The sequence below is a fragment of the Ambystoma mexicanum genome, chromosome 12 (assembly GCF_040938575.1).
Source record: "Ambystoma mexicanum isolate Mex_15411 chromosome 12, UKY_AmexF1_1, whole genome shotgun sequence".
In the NCBI taxonomy this organism is placed as follows: Eukaryota; Metazoa; Chordata; class Amphibia; order Caudata; family Ambystomatidae; genus Ambystoma; species Ambystoma mexicanum.
The window spans coordinates 737,489,901-737,509,519 of NC_090936.1; positions in this window are offsets into that span (position 1 = coordinate 737,489,901).

The window sequence follows — 19,619 nt, forward strand, 5'->3', positions numbered from 1 at the left end:
TTTCTTTCCCTTTGAGGATTGGAGAGCAGGTGTGTTCCCCCCTGTAGTTTAGTTACTGCACAACAGTACCTGTTGTTTAGATGTCATAGGTTGTACCTATTTTGGGGGTGCGCTATTGATGTAGCATTATAATATTATCCCCCTACCTCCTTTTGTATTATAGGGCACAGAGGAAGGGCCTCGGGCCTTATAAAGAAGAGTGTAAGCACTCTAGAGAACAGGGCTGAGAGGAGAGCCTGGGAAAGAGACATTGAATGAGTAATGTCACCTGAAGTAATGGTCTGGGACCCCCTAATACAGAAAAGAAGGTACAACAGTTACATGGACAATAGCAGTACCTTGCATGATTGTGTACCAGGCCTGCTATACGATCAGCAGAGAAGCCTGAGAAGGACCAGGGGAATGAAATTGTTCCTCCTGGTGTTGCGAGAAGCTGGAGAAAATCCAAGTGAAATGGAGTCATTTCCTCTGGCATTGTGAGAATTCTGAGGAAGACCAAGGGAAGGGAGTCATTCCCCCTTGTGTAGCGAGAAGCTGGAGAAAAGCTAGGGGAAAGGGAGTCATTTCCTCCAGCATTGTACCTGAAAAAAAACAGGGGAAGAAGGGCATACCTCATGGTGCTGAAAAGAAATCACATATGGTGTTGCACAATAGACACCACACAGAAGGACGTCTGAATAAGATCCAGTGAAGAGAGTCATACCGCATGGGATAGAAGCAGAACACCCGGAGAGGGGAGGAACTCTCCAGGGATCCAACAGTAAAATCAGTAATAATGGTAAATAAGGAATTCTGATGTTTTGGGACTTTGAACTTTGAGTTGAACCAAGAACGCGTAGTCCTATTTAAGACGTTTTACATTACACTTTGTTTTTACCTTGGGAAAAGTTTGTGACCTGGGAAAGTTAGTCATTCCCTTCGGAGAGCAGTCCCTTGTTTCACTGGAACCAGAGTGCGCTATCCAGAAGAAGGGAGCCATTCTTCTGCAAATAGAGGACTCGCCAATCCTTTATTTTAATTATAAGAGTAAGGGAAAGAAATAGGTTTCTGACACAGGACAGTGGCCTTTTAGTTTCCTGGGCATCCTGATAGTGTTTTTGCTTGAGACAGAGACATTCTGCTTAAAACATAGGAAAAGTTATGTTTTCTCTTTAGTTTTCAAAACAAATAAAAGTTTATGGCCAAAATAAGGCCACCTTTGTGTCAGTCTCCTCCTCCCATACCGTTAGACTATTTACCACAAGTTACTACCACAGCACAAATTGAATAGGAGTTCCTTGAATATCTTGTACTGTTGATTAAGCAACCTAATGTATCTCGTGCTCCAGAACTAGGTGGCCCTTTATGTTGAGTCAGATACTTATAACCCTCTTCTAGAAAGTAACCACCACTATGCAGATCCCTCTCTCTTGGAATATGTCTAGCATTATCCATGTGTTCAAAAAGGCTGCTGGTTCTGAGCCTACACATTATAGACTTTTGGCTATGCTATATGCCTCGAGTAAGCTCGTGGCTAATCTTTTACTCAAGGAACTTATATTATGGGCAGAGTACCTTCATATATTGCGCATATTTCAGGCAGGCCAGCACCTGGTCCCAACAATATTTCCAACATCTTTATACTGCAAATACTAATGAATCGTTTTAGGTTATCCCCAGATTAAACTGTACATCTTGTCTTTGTGGACTATTCGACTGCCGTCGTTTCTGGAAAAAATATCACAAATGGGTATATTGGAAGGATTGTTGAATTTAATATGCTAATTTTACTCGGACACTACGGTCAGGATAAGATTGGACAGTTCTGGAATTTTATCCAACCCTGTTGCGACTAATAAAGGCCTGAAACAGGGTTGCGTACTTGCACTCCAGATGTTTGATTCATTAATTGGAATTTACACAAAGCTGTTTCTGCTGTGTGTACATTTCCTCCTAAATTTGGTGGCACCCATGTTCGATGGTTAGGATTCGCAGACAATATAGTTCTGTTTGATCATACTGCGATTAGTTTACAACTCGCCATAGATTCTCTGTCTTCTGATTCTGAAGCTAATCATTTACAAATGAACCGTAAAAAACAAAAGGCATGTCTTTTGAGAAATCTACAGATAACACATTTCAAAGTAAAAGGGCAACATCTTGTAGATTTTAACAGTTATACTTACTTGAAAAGCTATTATATGCTGTGAAAAACAAGATCTTCTCCTCCGTTAAAGTGTTATTCATAAACCTCTCAGCACATTTTTGGCAGCTAAGAAAATCACTCCTAAATCAGGGGGATTCTCAATAGAAAGAGTCATCAAGATTTACAAAACAAGCATATCCCCAGGCAAATTGCATAGCATTGAGGAAAGCTATGGAGATCCGTGCTATTATAGCTCAAAGACTGCCCATTCAGGCAATAACGATCAAATTGGGCTTGATTTGTCTAAACACCACATTGAAAATTAGACACAGTGCACATTATCTCAAAATGTATTTTGCTATTCAAGATACTCTCTCTAGTCTTACTGTAAAGTTGCTGAAACAATCTAATGTTCTTAATCTACTTGTCAACTTTTTTTCTGATGTTCATAGTGAAAGGGGCTACAATGTTGTCCTCTGGAAAAACCACAATTAACAAAAGCTGCAATGATCTTTATGGAGTGGATCTCTACTTCTGATTTACCCACTAAACAAACTCTGGCTGAATTCGTAAGACAATGCTTTCCTTTTAGTTGTCCAAAGAGGTATTTCTTAATGACTAGTAACTAACTGTATGTTGTGTTGTTTTGTCAACTTGCAAAATTTGAATCAACTCCCTTCATTATGGTGGGGGGACCCAGAATTTACATTCCCAAGTGATAGTGTTGATCATCCAATTTAGAGACAACAGGGCGCATATTCTATGCCCTGCACTTATAGCCATATATATATTAAATTGTAATTTTGTTCAGGGTATTTAGAGAATAACTTGTGGGTATTTTGCTTGACAGGCAGATCCTTAGTTTTATCCAATGCGTTGCTTTTATTATGGAATGATGCCATGCAATGAATCTATGAACTATCACGTTTGTAAAGGTTTCTATATTTGCCATTTACATTTTATGTTGCAGCTCATTATACACCGTGGGAAGTTTAATAATAACACTAACACACTGGTTGAACAATAATAACAAAATAAAAATCATCTTTAAAATTATTTACACCCTTTAAAGTTTGGGTGCTGTTAAAGAGGTCTCTGAAGCTTTGGATGTTTTTCACCAGCCCTTTAATTGAGAGTTCAGTGTCATCTGCTTAGTGATGGGTGACATCTGGATGCCGAGAGGTTACAGTTATAGATACAATATAATTGAAGGCAGTATGGAACATTAGAAGGCAGCATTTTCCTGGCTTCATCTGAGGTTTCTAAAGGATGAGGAGAATGAGACAATTTTTTGGGAGGAGCTCAAGATATCTGCCTCGAAAGAGGCAGTAAATGTGTTCAACCTGGGTGAAATTGATGAAGGACTTAGGAAGGGTAAGTGGGCAAGAAGCCCCTTCCTTAAGCTCTTTCTTTAAGGGGGTTGATGATACTGACTAAAGTGTTAATTCACAGTGGTTGGAAAGGTTCCAGCTGGTAATGCTGCATGGGGAAACGTGGGGGCGACCTGTGTGTGAGGTCAACGTTGTATGTGATAGTGGGTATTTTGTTTAAGAAGGAATGGTTTGTGTTGGAGGACTTTTCTATTTAGTGTGGGTGAATACGTGAGTATGGTTGTGCATTGTTCAGCTGCCCTGTGAAGGGCTCACTTGCATAGTTGTTTCTTGCCACTGTTTTGTGATAGTACTGTTATGTGGTCATATGGATGCGTTGTTTGAATGCTCTGCAACTGTTTGTGAAAACTGTGCTGTCACTGAAGTATTGTGCTTTGCACCAAGGACATTGGAGTTTTCAGATTGTATGCCTCCTTGGGTTCCACCTCTCATATATACCCTGTACTACCTAGGTTTGGTTTGAACGTTTTGGTCTTGGAGGGAGCATGGTGGTCTTCCATCGTCTTCAATGTTAAATCGAAAGTGACTAAGAGGAAGTTGGTTTCTGCTCAAGTATAGAACAAGAGTGTAACAGTGTGGCTAGTTTTATATTATTCGCTGGTACTTGAGGTTGGTTTTGACTGTAGTGGAATACGACGGTGTGACGGTCACCTCAGTCTACTGTGATCGCAGACTCATGAGTGAAGAAATGGAAAATATGATAAGGTCTACAATTGCATTTGAGATTGGCCAAGACTATATGGTGACATTCTGTTCACATGGGGCACCATTTCTATTTCGATTTGCCATTTCTAAACTGGTACAACAAATCAACCAAGTAATGTCATTCGAGCAACAATCGGAGGTGAATGTTACTGCTGTTTGCATCTCTTTCCTACATTCTAGCAACTGAGTTTGTCATTTGACCACGTGGATAATAATGTTCTCTCACATTCTCAGCCACATTATGAATCACCAAGACATTGGGTGTGTCATTATAGTTGGTATCCCTGAACTTTATCGCAGGTTTGAGAGGGCAGGTATGCATGATTCAATTTCAAGTCCATTATTGTATTCCAAGACAGGTGATGGCAAGAGCAGTTGAGAGAAGAGGCTTGAGCTGAGGGAGATGTAGGAGGTTAAAAGGCATGAGTTGACTGTGTTGAGTGAGAGTTAGAAAATTAAAACAGGACCTATTTGGGAAGAGGTAGAACGTTAAAGAATGCTTTAGTTGAGAGAGAAGGAGGACATCAAAACAGGTTTAAGTCAAGGGAGGGGTAAAACAATTAAACATTATTTAGTTGAGCTAGGTTAGTAAACTGAAATAGAAACGTCCATCTTTCTTTACTGCAGCTGGTTACTGTTAGGGGAAGTGAAAATCAAAGTGAGCACCTCTCAAGCTAAACAAGCGTGTGACAGTTCTGTCAGTGACATGGAAGTGAGGAGAAAATCACACAACTGTTTGGATGCAGGAAGGAGATTACTTTCATTTGCACGACATTTATTTTATAGAAAATGCTATATGTAAAGAAATAATATTACAATTCTTTGGAGGTGTAAGGAGATTATATTCAGTTGATGTAACTCAGTGCTCAATCTTTTCATGACGAATAAGAGAAAATAGTATTTGCTGAGAAAACGTCCCACAATATTTCGAGACAGGAGATTACACTTAGCGACTTTAATTTGCTGTGCCATCTTTTTGGGGCATACACAATACTTGATTTGTAAAGAAAATGTCTTAGACCGCTTCGGAGGGAGTGGATGTAACTTTGTATGCCATATTAATGAGAGGAAATAGCAGGAGTGAAGGAAAGCAGATTAGATTATACGGATTTAATTTTAGGTGCAATTTTTGTGATGAGTTACAAAAATATTAGTTGTACAGAAAAAGTCTTAGAATTATTTCGTGGTGTGAAGAGATTATATTCAGTAGCTATAACTCACTGCCCCACCTTTGTATGGTGAACAAAAGAAAATACTGGTTGCAGAAGAAAATGTGCTAGCATTGTTAGGGGGCAAGATGAGATTATATTCAATATCTGTAACTAGGTCTGGGTGAAAATTCTTCCTGCAAAGTGAAAATTGCAAAATTCACACTGGACTCTGCTTCTGCCCGTTCTGTGAAATTAGCGTGACAGTTCACCATGTTCACACAACAACTGAAACATGCTTGACTTTTTTTGTGGTTTCTCCCAGAGCTTCGGGAAGTTCCTGCACCAGTGACCGATTTTAAGCAAGCAAACCAACTACCGCCCTCCCCGGTGCGTTTTGTGATCCACTGTGTTTCATGCACACTGAAAAAACAAACGGTTCTGATTTTGTTTTTTATCGTGTGGCAAAACTGTGTGTTGTTTCATTTTCACCTTGGTATTGTGTAGCAGAAAGAGAAGAAGTGAATGGGTTTGCAATCCGTAGTAATTTCACTAATGATCCGAGAAACTTTATGCAGTTCTTTTCCCACCTGTGTTGGTTTCGCAGAACGAAACAAAAGAAGCATTATGTGGTCCATTTCGATTCGTGCTAGTTTCGCGTTGCGTCACAAGAAACTTAGTACGGTCTTCTTTGATCCGCTTTTGTTTTGTGTGGTGAACTGAGGAACTATGCATGGCTCTTTTGGTTCTGTTTCTTCTGGCAGGAGCCCATTCATCCCTTCGCCCTTCAACAACAATGCTGCTTCACACTGGTCCTGGAGAGAAAACAAAAGACACAGTGGTGGTTAGTTGGGAAAGTGTGTGTGTATCTTTGTGTGTAAAGCACAAAGAGATGATGGTACTTATCCTTTCCTGGGGAGCTGGCCAGCCAGCTTCCTTGTCTTCTGGTTGGGCCCCATCAACCCTCCTTGCCCCACCAACGCCAACATCACTGCTACCTCACAATGGTCCTGGGCAGAAAACAAATGACAAAGTGGTGGTTAGTTGGGAAAGTGTGTGTGTATCTTTGTGTGTAAAGCACAAAGAGATGATGGTACTTATCCTTTCCTGGGGAGCTGGGCAGCCAGATTCCTTGTCTTCTGGTGGGACCCCATTATCACCCCTTGCCCCACCAACGCCAACATCACTGCTACCTCACAATGGTCCTGGGCAGAAAACAAATGACAAAGTGGTGGTTAGTGGGAAAGTGTTGGCAGATATATGTGCCTAGGCATCATCCGGCTCATACTGGTCCTGTCCTTCCCCTCCTCTCTGCTGAGTGTTGGTCACGGGCGGGGCACTCATCTGCTTCATGCGTCATTCCTGATGTCTCATAGCCCAGTACTCTTCAGTGTGGTGCTTGTTCACAGGCAATATTCATCTCATTTTGAAGCAGCATCTAAACAGACCACAGAAGCAACCCACATAACTAGCATGATTGAACCAACCACCAAGGAATGGCTCACAGCCCTGTGTCAACACTACTGGGCTCCCAAAACCCAATAGAGCAAGAACATCATGAACCTGATGAGCGTGTTTCAGTGGTGTGCTTGCGGTCATAACTGGAGGTTGCAGGCTCCTTGCTGAGGCACTTTGAGAAATGCTGTGCCTTGCTGCTGCTGTGCCAGTCATTGTAGTGGAGGTTGTCATTCTTGCAGTGGTGGGCGATGTGCTGCCTAAGGTCATCAACGGTGGAGGCTCTCAGAACCTGTGGAGATCTTGTGATGTCTCTGCAGGTGTAGGGGCATGGACATTTCACCAAGCAAACATTTCCCAGGAACAACTCCTCTTTGAACTTCTCGGACACAGTAGAGGGAAATGACAGTTGCAGCAGTTTGATCACGTTTACGCCAGGTGAATGGGTGAAATGGTTCCAGGTCCATGAATTTCTTCCAGGGGCAGAGCTAGGGACTGCTGGTCTGGTGGTGCTGACGGTGGCTGGTCTGGCAGTAGTGGTGGTGGGTGCTGACTGTCCAGCAGAGGTGTTGGTCCCTGTCCTGAACCTTCCTTACTTTGACTTCATATTCTTCCCCTTATATTTCTGTTACTGTTTTTGTCCTCGCTTCCTGTGTAATTTCTTTGTTCAGAGTTTGGCTGCTGGGTTTCCAAGAAGGCAATTTCTGCCCCTTTCCGTTGTCGCGTTTCAGTATTGTACAATGTGCCATATTGCTAACAGTGTGCTGGTCGCTGCTTCAGGGGCCAGTCATTGTTCAGTTCCTGCTGGACCTGTACAGGCTTCAGTCTTGTGAGCAGTTTCCTTGTTTGTGGTTTAGGGTCCAAACACAGACACCCACACCCACTCCTGTAGCTCCTTTCCATGAGCATTCAGAGTGGGGCCCTGTGGCAGTAACCAGCTCAGCAGGCTAGTGTTTCACCATACTCTGTGGGAAACTATTCCCCTATTCTGTGCAGACCTCAAGTCAGAGCCTAAAGTGTTTGCCTTACTTGTACTGCATGACCCCTTCTGTTCACTTATTTTGTTGCCTGTTTGTAGTACCTTACTATCCCTTCTTGTCTGCAGGATTCCTCATACTCCTTTCTCTTGTGCACTTTTCTCCTTTCTCCATTAGCTTTGTGGGCACATCTTTGCCCTCAAGCCCCTGACAAGTGTCCTGATATCACGAGAGATCAATCCTCCATTGAGAATAAGAAATCATGCCACTCCCAAGCCTACTGTCTTTCTGCCGTCATCCCAAGATGAGGGCCTGGTGGAACCCGAGAGCGCAGAGGGACACATTATAGTTGAAATATACTAATATCCTGAGAAGGTTAGCATACCAGAATGGCCGGTAGAGATATTCCAGTCAACCCTCCAAATAAGTGAAAGCCTAGTTAGACACCTGATAGGAAAGATAACAGGCTTCCTGATTCCCCACCTTCTGGGGAAATGTTCTACCCATTAAAGATGGAAGACTCTGAGACTCCCAAGAACACAGTTGTCCTAGCTTGATCTCAGGGCAATAATCCCATAACGTCCATAGAAGAGAAGAAGGATATTTTTCACCTTATGCAAGAGAACTGTTCCTTGTGGATAAGCTTGTCCACCTACTTTACCATCAATTGCCTTTATGGAGAGACTATCACACCATCTAGAAGGAGGTCTGGATCATTCAATGAGGGATGGATTGTTCCCCTAATATGAGACCTCTCACCAGTCTACCAGTTGAGCAAAACCCCCAAAAAACAGGAAAGTCCAACAAAAACATTCCACACCATCCTATGCCAATATCCTCTATAGCCAGACCGAGGAGATCATACATCCTGAGAAAAATATCACTAGAAGGAGGAAAGAGGAAAAAACCTAACTCTTTTCTATATGCAGAGAATAACACCACCTATACAATTCCAGTCAACCTTAACAAGAAACAAATCTGGGCACGATTGGACAGTGGAAATAAAGGGTTTGCTATACGACCTGAACTATTTCCATGGGGATGGAAGAAAATAAAAAGTAACAAGGTTAGCTGTATTCATGGTCATATTGAGACCTATTCATTTGTCAAAGTCATTGTTACCATCTGAGGAAGAGAAAGTTGTTCACGGCAGCAGTGATTCCTAATTTGCCAACCCAATTGGTCATAGGAAGCACGGCTCTACAATTTAATCAGTGCATGACCCAAATCACCTGAATAGGGATAAGAACGGGTCTGCAGGAAATTGATGTTTCAACCTTGACTAAACCACCTTCTGTAGGCACACCAAGAAACCCTACGGTCCCAAAAGGGGAAGGGTATGTGAGGAATCCCAGGATATCGTCCCTGCTTCCCTAGGGGGATATCCATCCCATGGGGCCAGGGAGGTGAGACCTATACCCAATAGCCACCCTGAGGGTGGTACTCAGTGGATAGATCTCATGGGAGGGTACCCCCTTGTGGAACTGGGGATGATTATCAGGGAAGAGCATGGTATACCCTGACCATCCCATATTCTTCCTCGTCTCCCTAACCTATGCAGTGTAACATGATTCCACACCCTTTCATGTACCTAGATAAGGTAGAGCATGCAAAGAGAAGGGAGACTGGGGGAACCAGGAGGCGAGCATAGAGACAGAGGTCTCAGGAGAGGGTCAGAGGAAGAAGGACTCTTCACCCTGCTGCAAACAGACTACAGGGGTCTACCTGAGGGAAGAGATTGCATTGTGCACACTGGCAAAACAGAGTAGCAGCAAGCTGCAGCTACAGAGACAACTCTGTCAGCTTTCATGGCCAGATGAACATAGGAGGACATATCTTGGCACAGAAAGAAAATCCAAAGAGTTGACATTATTCATTTTGTAAAATGAATAACAGTCTATCACTTTGTGCTCTACATCCATGGAAAGTATGTGCTGAGCAAAGATTTTGCTGAATGTGGGTATCACATAGTTGTGGTGTAATATGATGCAACATCATCTGCAGGATGGGGATGTGCACAGAGGTTCTCCAGTGCAGCAAACTCATGAGTAACCATTCAGCATACCACCCCCAACCTGTTCTGAACATAAACCATGTATGTGTTGCGCATGGCAGGAGTGATGACAGGTTGTAATAGTGTGAGAAGCCATCAATGTTTGTGCTACTCAGTTTCTTGTCACATGTCTGTGTGCTAATATATCACACCTACATAAATGCAATGAAATTGACCTTCCAACAAAGCTGACAATACCTACAGCATTTTCTTCAGTTATGACTGATAAACAAGTGTTGCAAACATTATCATTTTGAGTACTCCAGCCCCTCCTACACAACAACCAGAAACATATGAGTTTGAGAACCTAGCAATGAATCACAGATGATTTTTAGGTCAAGCATCTTTTAAGCATGTTCATGCAACCTGAGTAAGTCAAATATTCTTATGCAACATTATCAAATGGTATATTCCAGAGAGTTTGAACTATAAACATTTTCTGTAGTCCATTGTCATATTTAATGGCATCAGCATTTGTCTTATGCTTTTCTGAAAATGGCAAACATGTAAACAAATACTTCAGAAAATACACTATCAGCTGCTGCCCATCAATAGAAAAATAGCAGATTTACAGAATAAACCATGCATAATGTTCAAATCATTTATTTTATTTATTCATTTGACATTTATATAGCGCTTTAATCCAAATCATTTTACAAGACTATTGCTATTTACTATCAGCTCCCATGCTCTTCAAAGTGGTACAGTGATTTATCGGTTGCTTGATGCACTTCACTTAAGTCTCTAAAATTTCACATCAACATTGTGCTTTCTGCCATCCATGACAGAAGATTGACCAGGTGGGCACATTTTCTGGAATCTCTGCCATCAGAGGATACTATACAGGTATCTCAAGACAGAATGTACATAGACGAACAATAGGAGTCAATGAAAATTGGTCCATTAAATTGATCCCAGGTAAGGTGTATTATCTCTGATTAACTCAGCACATTTTTCAACATTTTGCACTCATTTTTCAACTCTGCAGGCAGTGATTCAACTTTCATTGATACGTAATAGGCTTTGAAAGAGACTTCTGCAACATACTCATCTTGTGAGCATCTTGTACAAATGCAGAGCCTTTCACACAATATTTGGCAACTACCCCGCTACCTCTAAGACTAAGGGTATTCTCTTCATCTTTAATCTTACTACCCTCCTGCCCATTGGCCAAACTGACACCTACAAGAGAGTATATTGGTTCTAGAGCATGTTTCTTTGCATGGCATCCTCCACTTCTGTGGAATTCCACTCCGCCAGACTAATGGTAATTTGGCAATACAGGTAGTACACACTAGCAAGATGTATCAGGTGGTCCCTTCTTGACTTTCCTAATATTGCTAAATTTGACATAATTGAAAGATCCAAATTATGGTCAAAGCTAAAAAAATGGAAATGTCCCGAAGACTTGAGAGAAGTACTGATTGTCCCGCACACTAATACCACCATGTGTGTCAAATTGGATAAAAAAGGAACCCTTACAGAACTGATGCTTACATCAAAGGGACTTAAACAAGGATGTAGTTTAGCCCCTATGCTTTTCAATCAATTTATTTCAGACATACCATTAGCCTTCGAGAAGACGAGAATGTTTCCACCTAGATTGGCCGGGACTGCAGTGGGTCGTCTGCTTTGTGCAGACAACCTGATTTTGTTCGATCAAACTATGATCGGCCCACAGAGGCACTTGGATGTTCCAGAGAGATATTTGGAGGAAAACAGCCTAAAAGTCAATGTTGAAAAAACTAAAATCTTGCCATTTTCAGGGAGAAACGTGAATAAACCATCTGGGAAACAAGCATGGTTCCTCAAAGGTGAAAAAACTGTAGAAGTACCAAGCCTTGTGTATTTGGTGATCTGTATCAGCAACAGTGCAAGTGGAGGGCCCCCAGGAGAACAGACTAAGACTAAAATTTAGAAATCTTACTTCCCAGGCCAAAATAATTGTAAGAAGATTCTGAAAGTTCACACTTCAACCAGTCATTGACTTTTATACTATGAAAGTCGTGCTATAATCACTTATGGTTCTGAAACAATGCTATCATTACCAAAAGACCTCTGGCCAAAACTGGAAGGAATCTACTAGAGACAGTTGTTGGCTCTTCCTGCTTGTACTCCCATTGACTTAATACGAGAAGAAGTTGGCCTAAATTCACTCTGGTCAATAGTTAAATGAACATCTCTGGCCTTCTTCCGTAAATGTCTACTGAACAGTCGAGAGGGAGGACTTAGGGTTTTGAATCAGACTCTCCAGCAAGAATCGGCCCATAGGCTAAATATCTGGAAACACTCTTGTCTTGCCATCCTGGAAGAACTGAACAACTCAGAAGAAATTCTAATGACAAACCCAGTTAAAGTTAAAAAACTGCAGGATTTGGATTGGACTTAAACCAGAGAGAACGTTAGATCTTTAAAACTATATGGCCAGAAAGACCCTAACCATATGGCAAGAGGAAATCCTCAGGAGTACCTGAAAAAAGAATTCCCCTGCAGCATCCGTAGAAGGGATTTTATGAGACTGAGGATGAACTTAATGCCTACTAAGGATGTACTGGAAGCAAGAAAACCAAAAGAACAGAGAGTTTACACATGTCAATGGTGTGAAGGTGAAAGGGAAACCCTAGAGCACCTAATCATGTCTTGTCCCAGTTTGAACTCTCAGAGAAAAAGATGGATGGGTAATTCTAGTAAGAAATTTAAAACCAGAACGGCTGACGAATGGTGGGCATCCATCCTGTACGGGGAAATCATTACTATGACTGTTGCTGTTTTAGGTTTCTGAAGGAAATATTGGATGCAGACTCTTGATTTTGATTTAATCAATAGAGCAGAGGATACTTCTTTCTTTTTTCATTAAGAGTATACTTTTAAATTATATAGATTTTTCATTCTTTCATCTACCTCTTTTATTCTTTTATTGCTCTTCTTACTTCCTAATTAAAAGTGTTTTTTGTTAATAAGCTTAAGGTTTTCAAATGTAAAAACAAATACAAAATAAAAAAACAAAAAAAATACAAAAAATATTGCCAAATCGACCAGGCTATCCTCCTCAAAAGAAACAAGCTGCAGTGTTGGTGGGAGTACTAGCAACAAGGCCCTGGTGGTCAATGTTGCTACTGGTGCAGAGTGCATGGACAGCAGAGGTGCTTTGGAAAATTCAGAGGTCAGAGGTACTGCTGTTCAGTGACAGTGAGGATCAGCTGAGCCCTTCCACAAGAAACCTTCATATACTCCTGCACTGTTGCCCCCACCACTTGAGGGTGCTAATGATAGGTATGTATGTTATTTATAACACGCTTAATACCCAGAGGTCTCTAAGCACGGACTTGGGGATCGAACCTGTGGTGCTCCGTGTCGTCTTGCTTCCAAGGTAAGTGTGTTGCCCCCGAGCTATTCTCCCGAGAAGGAGGAAGGATCCCTGGAAGCAAAATACCTATGCTTTGACTAGTCACACAATGCCTCTGCTCTATGTCTATATGAATTACAATGGATCTCAATGCATTCTGGCTCCTTGGTACATCCACTTTGACAGGAACCCTGCATAGGCTGGATTCCACCTCTCCACCAGAAAGCTATAGAAGTTGCAGGCCAATGGCTTGATTGGCACTGCATTGGTTTGAGGTGCCCCCTCCCACCTAAAACTTGACTAGTGATGCCTCTGCCTGCCGTGCTCATTCTGCAAAGGCAGGCACAGATGCAGTAGCCTTGGTATCCTCCTCCTCCTGGGCCATCTTCTGAGAAACCATCTTGTTTCGTCCACCACTTGTTCTCCTACACCCTGCAGCACCCCCATCTTCACCCTCCCCTCATTCATCCCTGGGGTCTCACACATCTACCACATCCTCTCCCTGCTGGTTACCACTGCCTCCTCTCCAAAACCAAGGATGAATAAGGCATTGTTCAGCAACTCATGTAGCGGATCCACAGCTACAATGCCCCCCTATGCATTACCTGTCCAACTATTCCTCAGACAGCTAACCAGCTCCCACCACCTCTGACAGAGGGACTCCCTACACCAGCATGGCTTGCTCTCATGGCCTCAAACTTCTCCACTGCCTCCTTATCCTCCTGCTCATGTGATAGTGTGACAACACTCCATTGTTATCTATGGTTCCTAGCCTCTTCCTAATCCATCTTCAATGATTTTTCCACCTCAGGAAAATGTGCGGTGGCTGTGAGAGTTTGGAACCTAGCCTCACAACTACAATAGGCATTCTCCTCCAAGATGTGTTAATTGACATCTTTATCCTCTGTCAAGTGAACCCCCCCTCACCCTCCAAATACAGTGCCCGGTCCTGCATCATGATTTCACTTTATTTTTAAGGAAGGGCTCACTGGATAAAATAAACAGAGATGTGTGACTGACTATATCAAACAAATAGATTAACTTGAAATACATATAGGCAATGGGAAGGGATTCTCAGACAAACGAAGTGAATAAAACAGGAAGGTTTCTTTGGTTCACAGACAAATATGGAGGATATTTAGGGTTTTCACAAATAAGCAGGAATCCAAAAATGAACAGTTGTTTAGGAAGGTACAAAGGCAAGGTAAGGATTAGCAATGGAAGAATTCAGATAAGGCTGAGTGGGACAGAAACTCACATTTCAACTGTTCAAAATATGTTCATTTCATTTGGCCGGCCCTGTTGCGCTTTGAGTGGGTGGGTGCAGACTGTTTCATGAACAGTGGCCAATAAGCTTGCTATGTGGGTAGGCGGACAATAAGTGGTGGTTATTTATATATTATGCGTCAACTGCATTTAAATAAACACAGACAAAATACCGTGGATAAAGTACAGTTATATATATTTATTTAACGAATAAAAGGTATACTTGCATCTCAGTACGACATATGTAAAACTTCATCTCAAAGAAAAAGATAATTTATTTGAGGACATCATCTGTAAGGAGCAAGGGTGGTGGCAATATTTTGTAAGGTGACATTTCATCACATATCCTTTTTTTTAGAACAATATCTACTTTCTGACTTGGTGTTGCAATAACCTGTTTCATTGATTCCACTACTTTTGTAATTAATTAATTCATTAATCTTTTATATTACGCTTAATATCAAATCTTACTCTCTAAGCGCAGGAGCAGGATTTGAACCTGTGTTGCTCTGTATTGTCTTGTATCCAGGACACACTTGTTTCCCAACCCTGTAATGGCTCATACTGTTTCTTATAGTGGATGCTCCTTTAGGTCCTACTGTTGATTGCAGAAAGGGTAATATGAGGGAGGCTGTTATAATTTCAAACTGAAAGGTAAGGGCTGTTAAAAGGTTAGTGATAATTAGAATATCAGAACTATTAGAATTCAAGTAAAAGAGTTTCTTTTGGGGAAGAATTCAGAATCTGAAGATACTGATCCAGGTTTGCGCATACGATATTGCATGGGATTGTTTATGGACATTATCTACAATGAATGTGTGCAGTTCCACAGATCCATGGATCCAATTGAAATCACTACAAATCTTGATTACTATTCCTATATATATATATAGTTGTAATGTTGCATTACCCTGCATGGACACATTCTGATAAGTGGCGTCTCTTGTTCCATAACACACACTGATGTTTTATCTTAACAGCTAACTCAAACAAAAACGGTGTAGCAACCAAATAAATATTTTCTATGGTCACCCAGGGTTGAGCTTTCAGTTCAACAGGTCAGTTGTTCTTAAGAAATTGAGGGCAGTGCATCTTTTGCTTGTGACAGAGAAAAAAGTCCTCTTATTATATGAAAGAGAAAACATCCATATTGCTGGTTTTTATTGAAGCACATTTGACGGCATCAAAATAAGTATTGTTTCATCAATTTGTAGAGATTTCATTTGTTGTTTAGATTAGTGGTAAACGTTCATCAGTTAGGTTATATACTATGGCTTTCAGCTTTTTCTGTGTAAAACTATAAACAAAGAATGCCATTTTGAACTGAGTGAAAAATAATGTGTGATCAAAAAGCATACCCTTTTCCTATTGTTTTGAAAGGGAAGATTTTTCATCTAATTGAATATATATATATATATATATATATATATATATGTAAGATAGGTGATGTTATGTAGTGTATACAAGGTTATCTCAATAAATACAGCTTAAAATTAATGTTATATTTTGCAAAGTAAGTTTCTTGTCTATTTATGCATGCACTTTATAAAGTTCAGACCTAGCTGGGCAGCAACAGAGCAATGTTTAAAGGGAAAGCATCTAGGTGGTTATATTTGAGGTGCAAGTGTAATAGAGGAGGTGGGGCAGCTAGAATGTCTCACGTTACTCCTTCTCTAGGTCCCCCTTGTTACATTTAAGGTGCAAGTGTAATAGAGGAAGTGGGGAAGGTAGAATGTCTCACATTACTCCCTCTGTAGGTTCCCCTTGCTCACCTATACTGCATGCAACATGATTGTTTAATGTTTGCAAACAGGTACATGCTTTCTGCCATCTGCCACTAACTAACTGTCTGGCTTGGAGCGCGTCCTCTTGCAGCATGACAGCTTAACATCTAGCTGTGTTACTACGGCAGCCTGCCACCATCGTGGCCTGCTTACACAATATTCAGCTTCTAACAATTATGCCAGTAACCCAGCGTTTGCTGCCACTCCCATGACCCTTTGTGACAACGCGATCGAGATCGCAACAGGGTCATAGTAAGCTCTGCAGCCCAGCAACTACGCCCGCAGCGTTGCCATAGCTACCAATGCACGCTTCACCCGCATGAGCCAGGCCAGGCCAGGAACAATGAGCGATAACCTGTTGAGAGCACAGCTCGATTCGGGCTCGACACGCCGACCCCAGCGGCACAACCGATTTATGCCGACTCCTCATCTGATTCCCAGGAGTTTTCCTACGCTTAACTAGGTAAGCTGACTCTGACATGTGGCCTCACAGCCGCCCTCATCAATGGCCGCACCCCTTTTTTTCCCCTTTGTACCCAGTGCGCCTTACACTCCTGTGCGCTTCCTCACTCTCTCGTCAGCACCTGAACGGAATCAAAATTGCCACAACTGCAGCGACAACGGCCAACGTGCCACACACTGCAGGATGCATTACGAGGATCCACCCTCCCTTTTTTCACTCACTGCACCGGACCAGGGATCCAGCTACCCTTAAGATATAAAGGTATGGAAGCATAGATATGCTGGCCTTAATTTAAAAAGACTTCAAGCACATCTTTGGATGGTTTAACCACCAGACACTAAATGCACCTTTTCCTTTTCCCAACAGACTGGCGCCAAGCTGGCCAATGGTCTGCATGGCCATTCAAGCCAACTGACCTTTGTAGGATCGACTCACCCCTCTGTTCCCAACCAGGATACCATCACCTAGGTTGATGGGAACACTGCCCCCAGCTTGCCCCGCAAGACCCTCCGCAGGTCAGTACCTGTACAGTTCCAGCCCAACAAATCAGACTAACCATGGTTTGTTTTTAACTAATGAGTATCCCTTTTCCTGCCAAGGATCTTTCCCTGGCAGCAGCTTTTATGTTTTTTTGTACATTTTCTCCCTAAGGCTACCCAGAGTCTTAGTCTCCTCTTTCCTTTTTCTTTCTCTCCTCATTCCCCATCCCCTTTTTCATCCAGAGAGACTATCCCAGAGGCCCAGAAGAGGGCTTACCAACCAGGAGCCGAAACGCCTGTGGAACTAGCTCAGAGCAAGCTTCAAAGTCCCCCTGAACCTTTAGATGGATTCTCCCCCTGGCGTAGACCAATGGTTTGGTCCTCTGTTGGGACATTCAGTCCACCCTTAATCTGGTCCCCCTAGCAAGGGCCAGCCTTTTAAGCCTGACTAAGATAACAGACTAAAATCCACCTGTACTAGATACAGGCTTGAAGTATGATCCTCTTAAATTGTAACAAGGAAATACTTGCTTATTAGCCTTTTTGCATTGTTTCTCACATTCGTTCACTAAAAAGAGTTGGTTCTTACATACTTTAAATTGTTAAATATGATGCAATATTATCTTTGAGCACCTAACTAACACACTTATGATTCAAATACTGTCTGTTATGTCTTGTACTACATTTATGACTATGTGTATGCTGAATATGTTTTTAGCTCTATAAGTATGAAGTAACAATACTAAAGATGTCTGCCTATAAGCAGGTAACCGAATATCTGCTAAAACAATAAAGCAGACCCATGAGCTAAATTGTCACCCAGTGATATGTGCATGGATTGAGTCCACATTTAAACTACCAAATCAAGGGATATTAAGCTTACCTTTGAAGCATGGTTATGTAATTAAGTTAGAAAAACTCAGAAGACATACAAATAGCAATGTATTGTCACCAAGTTGATATATGGTTGGAGTTCCCCCTTTTGTTTCCTACTCTATAATAGCCCTACATCCTTCCACATTAAGGGCTATCCCTCTCATTACCTATGGGGAAGGTAGGGATAGCTGCAGGGGACTCCAGTGAGTGAGAAGTAATATGTTCTTTACATAGTAGAGTCCTCAAGTTGTTCCGGAATTGTTGGATGGAAGAGGCCAGTCTAATCTGCCTTGGTAACTTGCTCCTGAGGGTATCCGGTCAAAGTTTCGACTCAAAAGGGTAGAATGACAAAAGGGTCGAGTCAATTCGACCGAAAACAAAAGGATCGTTGAAAAGTTTTAGTAAGTGAAGATAACATTTAACATTTTAGTATTGTTTTAATGTTGACATTTCACAAAATGGCTTTTAGAATTGGCTGTATTGTATTTAAAGAGGAGTTATATGAAATGGTCATAACATACTTCTTACATTAAAACATTGATTTCTTTTCATTTGAAAAAGACTAACTGAGCAATGCAGCCTCTTATGTGTGGAAATCTGAGTTTCATGTCTTTGTTTTGTTGCTTGTGTTGCTTGAGCCTTCTGCATAATGAGCCACTTTGGCATGCAGACTCTAAGTGCTCATAGTTGCCTGATTTCTATGCTTTTGCTTGTGATGTGTAGAGAGTGAGTACTGAAAACGAGACTAAAATATGTTTTCTGTAGGAAAGACTTTGGTTAATGGATATTAGATGGATATTTTTCAGAGATGAATGTGGCTGGCAATGTGTTCAATTTGTAAAAAAAAGGTTTCTTCTATATTATTGTTTTTTATTGGTTTATTGAGACAGTGGATACAGTGGGTGGAACCCTAGCTTCTAGTTGGAAGTATGGTATTTGTAACTTTCGTTGAGGCAAGCTGAGCTCTTAATTTAAAGCAAATGTTGCGCAATACAGAAAAACAACTGTGAGATGTCCTTGTCTTTTCATCATGGTCATATGTGGATAATTGTGGGGTCATCGTAGTTGCTCGATTTTAAACCAATATACTTTTTTTGATTCATCATCAATTTTTGTGCCATGAACCGAAGGTGCATCACAGAAGCTACGAATGTTATAGGTAGAATGGGAGAGGGCAGGTTAGGTGAAGAGGCCATCAAGTGTGTGGGGGACCTGGTATAGCTGTTGGAGGCGCTTGGTGAGGGCTTGAAAGAGCAGGAAAGCATTCTTTTTTGGCTGTTTTCCTTTAAGCAAAGGCTATGATAAACAGAAACAAACCATGTTTTTGGGTGTCGTCATATGCGTGGGTATACAGCAGTGCGCCAGGTATACCTGCGGCTAGCTGACAGGGCAAGGGATGTGAGTAGGCCACCAGAGGAGTGGGGGCACTTGGTATAGCTGTTCGGGGCACTTGGTGAGGGCTTGAGAGAGTAGGAGTAGGAAAGTATGTTTATAGCCCCAGCCATAGCAAGCAGAAACAAGTCTGTTTGGGTTTTTGTATAACCCCGGGTA